This window comes from Anomalospiza imberbis, chromosome 16 (assembly GCF_031753505.1).
Source record: "Anomalospiza imberbis isolate Cuckoo-Finch-1a 21T00152 chromosome 16, ASM3175350v1, whole genome shotgun sequence".
NCBI classification, from domain to species: domain Eukaryota; kingdom Metazoa; phylum Chordata; class Aves; order Passeriformes; family Viduidae; genus Anomalospiza; species Anomalospiza imberbis.
In genome coordinates, this window is record NC_089696.1 from 8,106,835 (window position 1) to 8,118,830 (window position 11,996).

General features: G+C 41.3%; 1 long non-coding RNA gene across 1 annotated transcript; it reads left to right on the top strand.

The window, feature by feature from the left end:
- Window positions 1-7,455: 7,455 nt before the first annotated feature.
- LOC137483367 (uncharacterized) lies at window positions 7,456-8,307 on the top strand. The gene is made up of 2 exons (XR_011004439.1): window positions 7,456-7,576; window positions 7,732-8,307. It is a non-coding gene; the product is annotated as an uncharacterized lncRNA (long non-coding RNA).
- Window positions 8,308-11,996: the final 3,689 nt, after the last annotated feature.

Here is an 11,996-nt window from a genome sequence, read left to right on the forward strand (position 1 = left end):
AAGCATTTTGTGTAGGGACCTTAAAACTTATTTGGATCCGTTTGGGGACGGAAGGTATAGTTACCCTCCTTCCAGATTCTTGTCTCCTCCTCTTAAACAGTTTCATCCACTATTTGTTAGGATGTGTTGTCATCTCTTAATTATTGGAACAGTTAATGTAAGAAATGAACTTACTTTGATTTAATTTTTTTAATACATGCATTTGCACCTATGAAGAAGATTTTGTGCTAGGGTTGTCCTTTTCTCTCTTATGTCTCATGTTTTATCTTGAAACAGAAATATTTGTCTGATACACACTCGGAAGTGAAACACTGCTTGCTTTTTTCCCTCCATTTGGTTGCTTAAGGGGAAAAGTATGCCAAGATGATCTATTGTGGGCACTTAAGTAAATCCAGCACCAATTTGTATTCTGCACTTTTATCAGTAGAACATTTCTCATGGCCTTATCAGGGCAATTTAAAAATATGCAAACTATTGTCAGGTTCCATGGAGAAGAACAAAAGGATTGCTGAATAATTCAAAGTGAAGCTCTGGTGGTGGGTCTGTCTCCAGCTCTGTCATTTTTTACCGTGCTGTGTGTAAATGTCTGCTCAGTCCTAGTCTGAGATGTTGACCTTCCTGTACTGACAAAGAGATTCCTTACTCCTCTGACAGTAACCTTTTCAATGTGATCACTTCTGTGCCATACAGTATTAATGGAGCCACAATGAATAATAAATGCTTTTCAAGACAGCCTGCTTGTTTCAATTAGATCATTGGATTTCCCAGGAGTGGCTCCCATTTATTGTCAGGTGTGATGTGGATGCCCATGCTGGCAAGTACAGCCTGCTGTTGTGAGAAGAAAAGGTAAATGGCTTTGCCTGACCATCAAAGGACACTGTGTGACAGATAATAAAGATTTTATAGATGGATGCTTGCCATACAGATGTAGATTTGTGTGGTGTAATATGTGAAATAGAGCAGGGATTTTGGACCAAATATGTGTGGAATCTCCAGCTGAACAGTGTTAACCTTTGTGCAAGGTAGCTTGGACCTAAGCCTCTGGCATGTGTTGAAGATGAATAAACACGGAATTGGGATATTTTTTACTTTTTAGCACTGCAGTGATCGTTTCAGTAGATAGGAATAATCTGATATTTGAAATGGTCAGGAACCAAAAGCATTCATAACACTTTTCCAGCTGTAAAAAAGGACTTTCTCAAAGTCTTTATATAGACCCCAAAAAGCTTCCACCTTTTTTTTTTTTTTTTTTTTTTTTTTTTTTGGACATATTCGAAGGAAGGAGGAAAGGCGAAACGTTTTGAGGTTAAAATAAAAAGTTTCAATTAGCATGTAGACTCCAGACAATAAAGAGGACTGGAGCTGCATTAATGGTGCTAGAGCTGTGAGGGGGGTTATGGTTCCATCACAGGACTGGGTTGCCTTGAGGAGCACATCCCACCAGGCATTTCCTCCAGGGCTTTGCAGAGATTTGGTGTTTCTGGGCAGTTCCCTGATCCCAGCACTCCTGCCTGCTGGTGGGGACTCAGGGCTGCAGGTGAGAAGCTGCACATAACTAAGAAACTAAAATTGAGCTGAAGTGATGGGGGAGGGACTGTCAAATGTTATCAAGCATTTCAGGCTCCCAACTGATGTGGCTCCACACCAAAAATAAGTGATGTCTGGAAGTATGGCTGCCTTTTCTGTCCACAGAAAGGAATCCCTTGTGATGTTTCTATCAATAGACATTGGGCAGAAGGGTGAAAATCTGTGCATCTCTTACCCTGCTTTAATTTTGGTTTGACTTGGATTCGGTTATTTATGCATTGCTATTAAACTATGAAAAGGGAAAATTTTCTGTCTAGTTCAACTAGCTGAATGAACTATGACCACTTATGACTTTTCTTTTTAGCTGATTATAAAATCTGACAAACTTACTAAGAGGAAATTTAAAATTAAGTCCCTCTGCTGATAGTTAAAGTGGTGTATTGCTAACAAAACCTCCTGCAGGATTCCTGTAGTCATTTCTTACAGGGTAATAAGCAACCCTGGTTCTCCTCCTGTGCAGCAGAACAAAAGCCCTGCTTTTATAGCTTCGTGCAGGGTTTTATGCTTGGTAATAACACGAATTTGTTTCCATTGATGAGTTATGTCAGAAGAAAAATCCTGTTTTTTGGTATATCTTGCCTAAATACCTTGACTGGCTGACTGCCCTGCAGGCTGCCTTGGAGGGCAAAGGAGTCTGCAAATAGACTAATCACAGTATTTTAGTGAATCTAAAATTATTTATTTTCTGTTTTTCTCCCCCTCTCAAAAGTTTCTTGCAAAGGCAGTGTATTTTTTGTGGCTCCATGTGGAGTTTGTTCAGCCTTTTCATGCTTCAGCCAGGGAATTGCATATTTTTTATAGAAAGGAGAAAGAGCCATGGTGCTGAAACAGGGGGAAATGACACAGGCTGGTGACTGAGATCCTCTCTTCATCTCTACCCTTCCTGATGCTTAATTAAATTGAACACCACGTGTCCCAGCTATGGGCAGTGTTACCTGACTGGCACATAAACTCTGGTATGTGTGTCTGTACTTCCTTCTGAGACAGCACGTCCTGTTCCTGTCCAGATCCTGGTGTTAGATGCAAAGAATTTCACTGTATAGGAGCAGTGCTCCTTGGCAGCTGTTGCACAAAGAACCTCAGTGCATCCCTTACCCTACACTGCTCTTCCAGAGCACGGCCCATTGCTGGGAACAGGTAAAGAGCAGGCAGAGATTCTCTCTGCACTGCATCTCCTCAGGGACCTCAGCCTAAACTTTCTGAAATGCCTCCCCCCTCATGGAAGCCCTCAGGGGGATGGAGGCAGTGGTGGAGGAGAAGGTGACACCTGGGCATGTGTCCAAGGGGGAGCCCTGGCCCTTCCCTTCTCCAGCTCCCAGGGCTGGGCAGCCTCTGCTTGAGGAGAGGGAATGCCCTGGTTCAGAGCCCTGAGAACCCTTGTCTGCCAATTCCCCCGAGGCTGACAGCTAAACAACGTGTTTCAAGGATGCACTGTACACTCCTTGAATTTCTGAGAGCCTTTACAATGTGAGTGCACTGAACTGTGCCTTGCACTTCTCACAGCATCTGTCCTCTATCCCATTAGATCCTGAATGCTGCTGCTGCATGATAACTTAATTGCTTGATGTCATCTTCAATGTCTACCTCTTGAGCTTGGAGACAGGAGTGAATGTTTTAAGTGAATATGTTTTAAGATGAGTATGTTTGAAAATGCTTTAACTGAATATGTTACATTTGTGAGTGTAGCTGGATTGTGAAAGCACAGATTTTCCCATGGAGGGAAAGGCTGCTGGATGCTGCTCCCTTAGCTGTTGTCCAGTGGAGGTGATTGATCCAGTGAGAGATTTTTTTTTTTTAATGGTTGGCAGGACAGGATCAGATCACACCGGCACATCTCTGATAACACACTGTCATTGTGTTGTTGTATGTACCTGTAGCCAGTGATGACATCAGATATTCTCACAGCCCTGCAGGTACGAGGGCACAACAAATCCAGCAGCCATGGAAACATCCTGACCACAGCCAAGGCATCCCCTGGGGCTGCTCCTTAGGAAGGATCAAAGCATGAGTGATTTAATCATCCTTAATCTGTGACCTGTGTGTGTTTTAGTGGAACAGCTTCAGGCTGAGCACAAAAGTGATTCTGAAGGATCCAAGGATCCACAGGGATAACAGAAGACAGACTTGGCATGTGATTTCCCTTTCAGTGGTACCAGGGCTGAAGTGATTGACATAAACTTATCGCCCTCCAGAAAGGTATCTTAATTAAATTTACACTGAAAATTTTACAGAAGAAAAAAAATTTAAAGTATGAGCATAGAATAGTTTGAATTTTGTTTTATCTTTGTCCTCTCTCTTCTTCCTCTTTCCATGGGTTTTCTTATGACTATTCTTTTCTTTCTGGAATTTCTCCCAAATTCACTTTAGCCTATTAAGTTTGTAAACATTCACTCAAAGGGATGATGCAGCTTTACTGGGAGGAAGGGAAGGTGCCAGGGTTGTTTGCAAGGCTGTTTTTTAACCAACCAGCCTCCTGTTTCTGTAATGAAAAAAAAAAAAAAAAACAAACACAAATAAAATCCAAAACGGAGTGGATTTAATTATGTTGCACATAGTAATTTGGCAGGGAAATAATTTTGAGGAAAAATCTACTCCCATAGTGCCAGTGAGCCAAAAAAAAAAAAAACAGGTAATGAAGAAAGAAGATTAAAAATGAGCATTGTTGGGAATATTCTTCAGCTCCTGCATGACAAAAACCAAAGTGATGAAATATAGATATACAAGCAGGTGAAGGCAGTTCATAGCATCTTTAGGTATACATCAGGCAGCCTTTCTGTCATAAATTTTACAGCACCTTTTGCCACTCTGGATATTTAACTTGCAGATGAATTACTTTTGCTTGCATCAAATGCATCATATGTGGATAATATTTATGCAAATCACAAGCTGGTTAAATATTTGAAATAATGCCTTTGTACAGGTTTGATTTTCTGCCTTTGACTTGGTACCATTCTTCTGGGGGAGAGGGTATTGGATGCGTTTTGATAAACAATGCTGAAATGACAGATTTAGGCTTTAAATGAAATTGTGTTCCATAAACTGTGAAACAAAGAGTCATAACTTACCCTTAGCTACATACATTTCAGGGAAAATTATCTTTCATGCTTTGATCTACGCTGTATCATTTTACTGAGTGGCCTCATGTGCTGTATCAATCAAATCCACTGAAGACGGGTGAGAATCTCATTTAAAATCAGAATACAAATCATAGATTCATCTGCCTGGTGGAAAGGAAAATGTCCCATGAATACCAGCTTCTCCAATTACAACTGAATTATTTTTGTAAAACTCCAGAGAAGAAAACCCTGCAGTCCTGGTTCTCATATATTTATCTGTTTGCTTTGACTGTTTTTGAGAGCCCTGGTCCAGGGCTGCCTAAGAGCCCTTGGCTGCTGTCCTGAACACCTCCCAGCCCTGCTTGTCCTTCTCCTGAACGCCTGAGCCTGGCAAAAGCAGGATGGCAACGCTTGTTTCCAGCAGGGTGGGTATTTTAAACAGCCTCTGCCCCAGGCAGCCACACCGCCTCCCCGTGTGCCCAAGGTGTGTTGGAGAGTTCACACAGGGAACTCGTGTCAGATCTGTGAATTATTGTCACTCTCACCCTGAGCAGGGGCTGGATCCACTGATAGGGTTGGGCAGGGGAGAAGGCAAGTGAAGGAGGGATGCTGCTCCTTTCCAAGCCCACTTGTCTGCTGGTGAACACCACAGCTGCTGCCAGGGAGCTCACCCCGAGCTCTGCAGCTGTGCTCAAGGACCGTCCTCAAGGACTGCCTGGCAGGGGGAAGGTCTCTGGGTGCAGGAGGACTTTGAGTGACAGGTGCCCTGCAGGATAAACTGGACACTGGAAGAGTGTGAGCCCCCACTGACCTTACCCCAGGCTGTGAAGGAACCGATTTAAGGAAAACATACCAGGCTGCCATTTGACATTTTTCATTCATTTATTTATTTAATATTTTAGGAGAAGGTTTGGAGAGATTTTCACATTCTCCCTTTATTTCCTGTCCTTGATTTTGGACTTTCAGGAAGAAGGCTGTTCTACCCCTTCTGTTCTATCACGTTTCCAAATGTCATTTTATTTTCTTCTTCAGGGTGCAAGAGCAGTAAGGGAGGGCTGTGTGCTGCTAATTAGCAGTGGCTCTGATATTGGCATTAAGCATGTTTGTTAGCAGTCTGAAACCCCCGAGAATGTGTCCTTTTCCCCCTGTGCCAGTGTGGGAGCACCAGCAGGGACACTGCCAGCTTTTAGGCTCACCTTTTTATCCTGGAAGCTCCTGAGGCAGGTGCAAGCTCCTTGCTGAGGATTGTGCAATGCTCAGAACAAGGAGACCCTGCACTCTGGGGCCTCGTGGTATTCTGTAATATTTGTAATAAATCCCACAGTTTTCACTCTTTATGGAGAAGATCCATCAGTCATATCCTTAGTTACCACAGAAAAGCTGCAGCAGCCAAGCTGGGGCATATCCCAGTGGGAACCTGCTGTGGGTACATGTGGATGCAGAAGTCCTTTCCTCCTGGTTCTGGCTGCTTGTGCAGGTATCACAAAATGTGCACACAGCCTTTAGCAGCTGCCTGCATTTTGGCATGAGAATGTGGATTTTCAGAACTGAGACAGAAATCCCATTTAAAATATACTAGGAGGGGAACATCTGTGAAAAATCACAAGAGCAACTTAAACATCTGCCCCTCTAGAGGGAAATTGCCCATTTTCTCATTTTATTTCAGATAAATCTGTGAGTGCTGCACTGTTTACATATGCAAATACAGATTTGAAATGGAAGAAGTGACTGATTAATTTAGCTCCAACTCTTAACATGTACATTGTTTTTAATGTTAATTGAACATTTTGTTCACAGGGTCACTGATTTTTGCCAGAGCTTGGCCTGTACCTTTAGGTAGTTTTGTATCTTATCTAAACCTGTATCCTGTTCTGCCTCTGATGGTCAAGAAGTTATTCTTAATTCTGGTGAAGGGCATGTTTTCTCTTTTTATTGTGATACTGTGAGACAAGGGAGAGGAAAGGGAAGAAAAGAGATGGTAAGGAGGAATTCCCAGTCTTGGCACCTGATTGCTGGGCTTTTTTCAGTAGTTACTTATTTAAATACTGTGACTGTTGAAATAATTCTTTGTAATCTGTGAGGATACCTTCTAGCTCTCACTTGTGTTTAGCTGGGAAAACCTGGACAGGTCTCCCATCATCTGGTGAATTCCAGCCTTAGCTGAATACACAGTCATAGGAATTCTGTAACATTTTAAAAGCCATTACCCTCAAGTTTTAAGGGGAATCAACACTAAAGCTTTCAACCTTGGACCTTTTCCATTAGTTATGAGTGAACTTGTAACTGGTGCTTGATTTGTCTCTTCAGCTGGGTAATGACTATTTTGCACAAACAAAAAGAGGGCTCAAATTTTCATTTAACCTTTCTTTTTTCATTTGTTAGCAGTCTATAACTAAAATCCTTTCCTGCATATCCCAAGGTGATGTGAAAGTGGGTCACCACAGAGCAAATGTGTGATTAACTGATGGAAATACTGTGTTGCTGTAGTTCTCTCCTGTGTTTTTAGCAGCAATACATTTACAGGGTTTGGCTGTTTGCTCAGTCTGGGAGGAGACAGAGATTGCTGTGAACAGATGACAGGGTGTCACACTTGGTTTTGTATGTGAAGTACAGTGTATTGTTAAAATTATTTCTTTAACCTTTGTCTGTCTTTGCTTGTAACCTGGAAGTTTCAATTATCATACAAACACTGCTCTTTGTTCAGCTTATTCTGCAGCCAGAATTGTCTTTTTCTTGCAAACAAAACAATTCTTTCCACTTCCCAGTATCAGGCTTTCTTAATTAGAGAAGAGACATTACTGAAGGTCAAAGCCTGTGACACTCAGTTTCACTCAGGCTGGGTGTTACCCAAAGGATCCACCAGCTTCAGCTGTCACCAAAATGCTTTGGCAGTGGAGGCAGTGCTCTCACTTTGTGTGCATGGGACAAAAAAGGTGTATCACGTTTCCCTGAGACACTGTGTGACTACTGCCTGTGCTTGGAAATCCTCACTTTTAAGTGATGAATTTTTGGATTTTAAAGGTTGTGGGGATATTTGTTGTTTCAAACCTGAATGATTTTTTAACTTACTGTTTTGTCTGTTCTGTAGTAAAACCAGCCATTAGTGATGATCAAATATATACATGCAGTTTGTGTGATGCTGCATGTGGAGTGTTTCCATGGAAGTTAAACCTCTGCCACTAAACTTGGGTTTGAGGGAAAGGATACATTTGCACCATAATAGGATGTAGAAGTGGATAGCAGAAGAATAAAGTGTGTGCAGACCTTGGAGATGGGAGCCTGTGATATGTTAGAAGTTCTCTGGAAGCGGAAGAAGCTTTGTCTTCACTCCCAGTGCCCATCTAAGAGGAAGGAGCTGCGGCCAGGGTGTGAACAGGATGGATGAGAGCTTGGGCTGTGCTGATTCACACAAGCTGAAGCAAAGGCAGCTCTGTCTCTAGCTGGCATCAATGTGTGTTGGTCCTTTTTGTATCATTAAGGTAAACCTGTTGTGTTCTCAAACACTTCCATAGAATCCCAATGATAATTTCAACATTATGATTAGGAGTGTTTGTTGTAATTACATAGTGTAATCTTAGATATTTATTAGCTCTTTGTTCTATTTGGCTAAGACTGTGCCATCCATCCACCCAGAAAAAAATACAAAAAGTGCACCTCTTAAAAACATTTTCAGGAATCAATCTTGTTGTGGATTAACCCCAGCTGACAAATACTGTGCAGCCACTCACTCCTCTTGTCCTTCCTGTCACCCCACTAGGGAGGAAAATTGCATGTGGAAGAAGTAAAACTCATGGGTGGAGATAAGAACAGTTTAATAATTGAAGCAGACTGTAAGAACAATTTAATAGCTCTGGAAGGAGTGCTCCAGTGGTGGTGTGTGCACCTGGGCTCACCTTTGCAAGCTGACAGGATCAGAAGAGGGGGATTGCTGGCCTGAGGTGTCAGACCAGGTCATCTGTTCCCAGGAAACTTTTCTTATTGCCAGAAGCAATCCAGTGCTGTTTGCTTGTGAGACAGTAGGGCAACACAAATCTGTTTCTGCAGAAAGCAGAGTGCCCTTCATCCCATGGGTTGGTCCACAGGCCCCCAGCTGATATCTGAACCGATAATCACCACCTGGGCACGAACCCTGGGGGAGTGCTGGGCTTTATTCCAGTGTCAGGTGGAGACTCCAGCAGCTCTTCTCTCCATGTGCACGCCATGGCTTTCCAGCTGCATTGTTCGAAACAGCTGTTAGTGTAAAATGCAGAGGTAACATTCAGCATATTTGAGAACATCTATTGTTAACACAGCAAAAATTTGGTTAAAAAATTATTTGCCATAGGACTATATATCCTTTTGAAAGTGAAGCTTGAAGTAGGTGGAAAGCTTGCTTTCTGTTAATTAATTGCCTGTGCTGAAGCCAGTAAATCACTTCCATGTCTTTAAATTTCTTTTTCCCTCTCCTCAACTTTGTAATTGAAAACTTTCCCAGACATCCTTGCTTGGTAGGATTTTCTCTTGGAGAGAAGTTTTTATTGCAAGCTTCTCTTGCAAATACATTTTTGCTATGATCTCTAAATCATTTGGCATATTTCTATCCTACTGTCAAAATGCAAAAGCTTAACATAGATCTATCAATCTTACTTGTTTACAGTCATATATATATATATATCTATATATCTCTATATCTATGTATGCCAACTCATTTCTAGCAGCACAGCTTTCATCTTGAAAATTGCTCCTGTATTTCTGCATCTACCATTGCATTTCTTTTGAAAATGTGGCAACTATTTAACCTGCTTACTACACCTAAAAAAGCATTTAAAGCTTGTCAGGGTAAGGTGTGGACTTTATAAATATTAAATATATCTACATAGAGAATAAAGCAAACATTTGAAAATAGTATTCTCTGGAGAACAGGAAAACTTTGCATCTTCCTTATGTGAATGTGGAACGAGTTCATAAAGAGTCTGTTACTGGCAAAACTTGTAATTAAGTTTTTTAGGCACTGTCAGAGTACCTCTACTTCTGCCATTCTGGCTTTATTGAAGAAGTGTAAATATCAGCTTTATATCCACTCTTCCATTATATTTATGAAACTGGGCTAATACACAAAATTCATATTAGTAGCTTTATTGGTTGTTTTTCAAGATGTCTTTTAATCCTGCCAGTAGGTAGTCATAAAAAGTGTACTTTCCCTTATGCCAGTGAGAATTCCTGCAGCTTTAGTTTTAATAAAATGTATAAACTAGAACAATATCAACAATATTGGTAGGTTTAGTATCCCAGCACACATTTGCAGTAAACATGCTAGGTATGGAAGGCATAAACTTCATGTATGTATATTTGTATTTAAAATGTCCTTGGAAAACAACCTTTGAGGAAAAAGTTGTTTGTGCAGTGATTGAGAAGCAGCCTGACTTTATCATACTGACTCTTGATGAAATTACTTTTTTGCACAACACAGTGAACAAAAACCTAATTTAGTTTGTTTTATGATGCATAGAGATGAGCTGGAAGTATTTGTTTATTTCCTTTCCTGGTTCTTGACCACAGATGTATTTGGAGCAGTTAATCTTCCTTAGTTTTGCTGGACTTGTCCTATGATCATAGGAAAGCTTTACAGTGTCATATTTCTCTATTTTTTACTTCAGAGATGTGTGTCTGTTTTCATTTTATGCAGAAGTCTTTTTTCCTATTTGGTTTTCGTTTTTTGGTGGAAGTGGTGCTGCTGAAAACAAAAGTGAAATAGAATTATAATGTTGTGTCAGAAGCTTCCTCCTTATTTCACTGTTTGCACAGAAATAGAGAACATTTATGTATGGTTATTGGTGTCCTAAATCAGCCATTTGCATTTTTTTAGACAGATGTGATATTTAGCATTTTTCTGGTTAAAAATATTCTCTTTTAATTGTTCGTGTTTTCCCGTATCTGATCATCATAAGGAAATAAAATGCCTTAAATCAGTTTCCCAATTCCCAAGTCACAATTTTGTTTTCTTTTTTGTCATATTTTCAGATATAATAGGATAAATTTGTCCAAACCTAGAGCATTTCTGGGTGCAGATGCCTTCATGCTTCAGCCATTACCTACATCATCATTACTCAAACTTTTAAAATGTTATTCCACAGCTACTCGTTAATCTGGCACCGAGCTGGAGATGTTATAATTAAGGTGGTGGCAGGATTTCCATTACTGACTATTTTCTTCAGCAGAAGGAACAGTTAGTGCTTGCCAGCATAGGTAATAAATTGTGCTCCAGGCTGCCTGGTGCAGCCATCAGTTCCGAGTCCTGTCCCGCTGACCTCCAGCCACGCTCCTGAGCTCATCCCTGCCACGCACACAGAGGCAGGGAAAGCTGATTCATTATCCTGGGTGCCCTAAGGGGTGTAGGGATTTGGGGATGGAACACAGGGACTGATCCATTGCTTGCACCCTGCCCAGCCCCTCTTTGTGTCTGTGGCCCTCAGCCCTGTTCTGGAGAGGTCTGCTGAGGTGTAGGGGGGCTGAATGCTGCGTGCGGGTGATGCCTTGAGAGGCTGACCTGGGACAGAGACTGGGCAGAGCTAAGAGAATAAAGTAGGGATTTATTACAAGGCCTCAATGGATACACCTTGAGCAGTACAAGAGTCTGGCCAGGGCTGTATCCGAGACGGACCCAAAATGGTGACAAAATGGACAACTGGTCACGGGGTCTCTCGCTTTTATAAGTTCTGGTCCACTTGCATATTGGAGTTAATTGTCCAATTACAGCTTCAGGTTGTGCAGTTCCATCCTCCTTGTTGCTCTCTTCACTTCTCTGTTGTTTTTACCTTTTGGGCCTGATACTTGTTATGGTTGTCCTTGGTCTCAAGCTGGAGAGGGATTGTTTTACCTACCTACCCTGTGAAGAGAATTTACTGACACCTAACATGAAGCTCAGAGCTACACACCAAGGCAGCACAGAATCCAAAAAATACGAAAACTAAAACCCAAGGCATCACAGGACAAGTAATTTTTAAATAGGTATTTTTTCAGTTGGTTTGAATTCAGCCCTTCAATGAAATACACTTGTAATATTCAAATGAAGTGAGTTGTGTTCGAATTTTATAGGAAATGAAGCTAACCCTTGTAAGACAAGCATGGCATCCACTATCAACATTGCAAGATACAGATTAATTTAACAAATCACCTTGATTGGTATTATTTGCTTGTACTGAATTATGCAGACAAGGGAGTATAGGGAATTGGTGAATTGGACTTTTTGTTCACTACATAAATCAATAAATCAAGACATGAAAATTTGGTGTTTGAAGCATCTTTCTCTTGCCTCTTCTTAATTTTGTATTTTTCCCTGCTGGGTGTCTTGGTTCTTTGCAAATCCCATGGGGT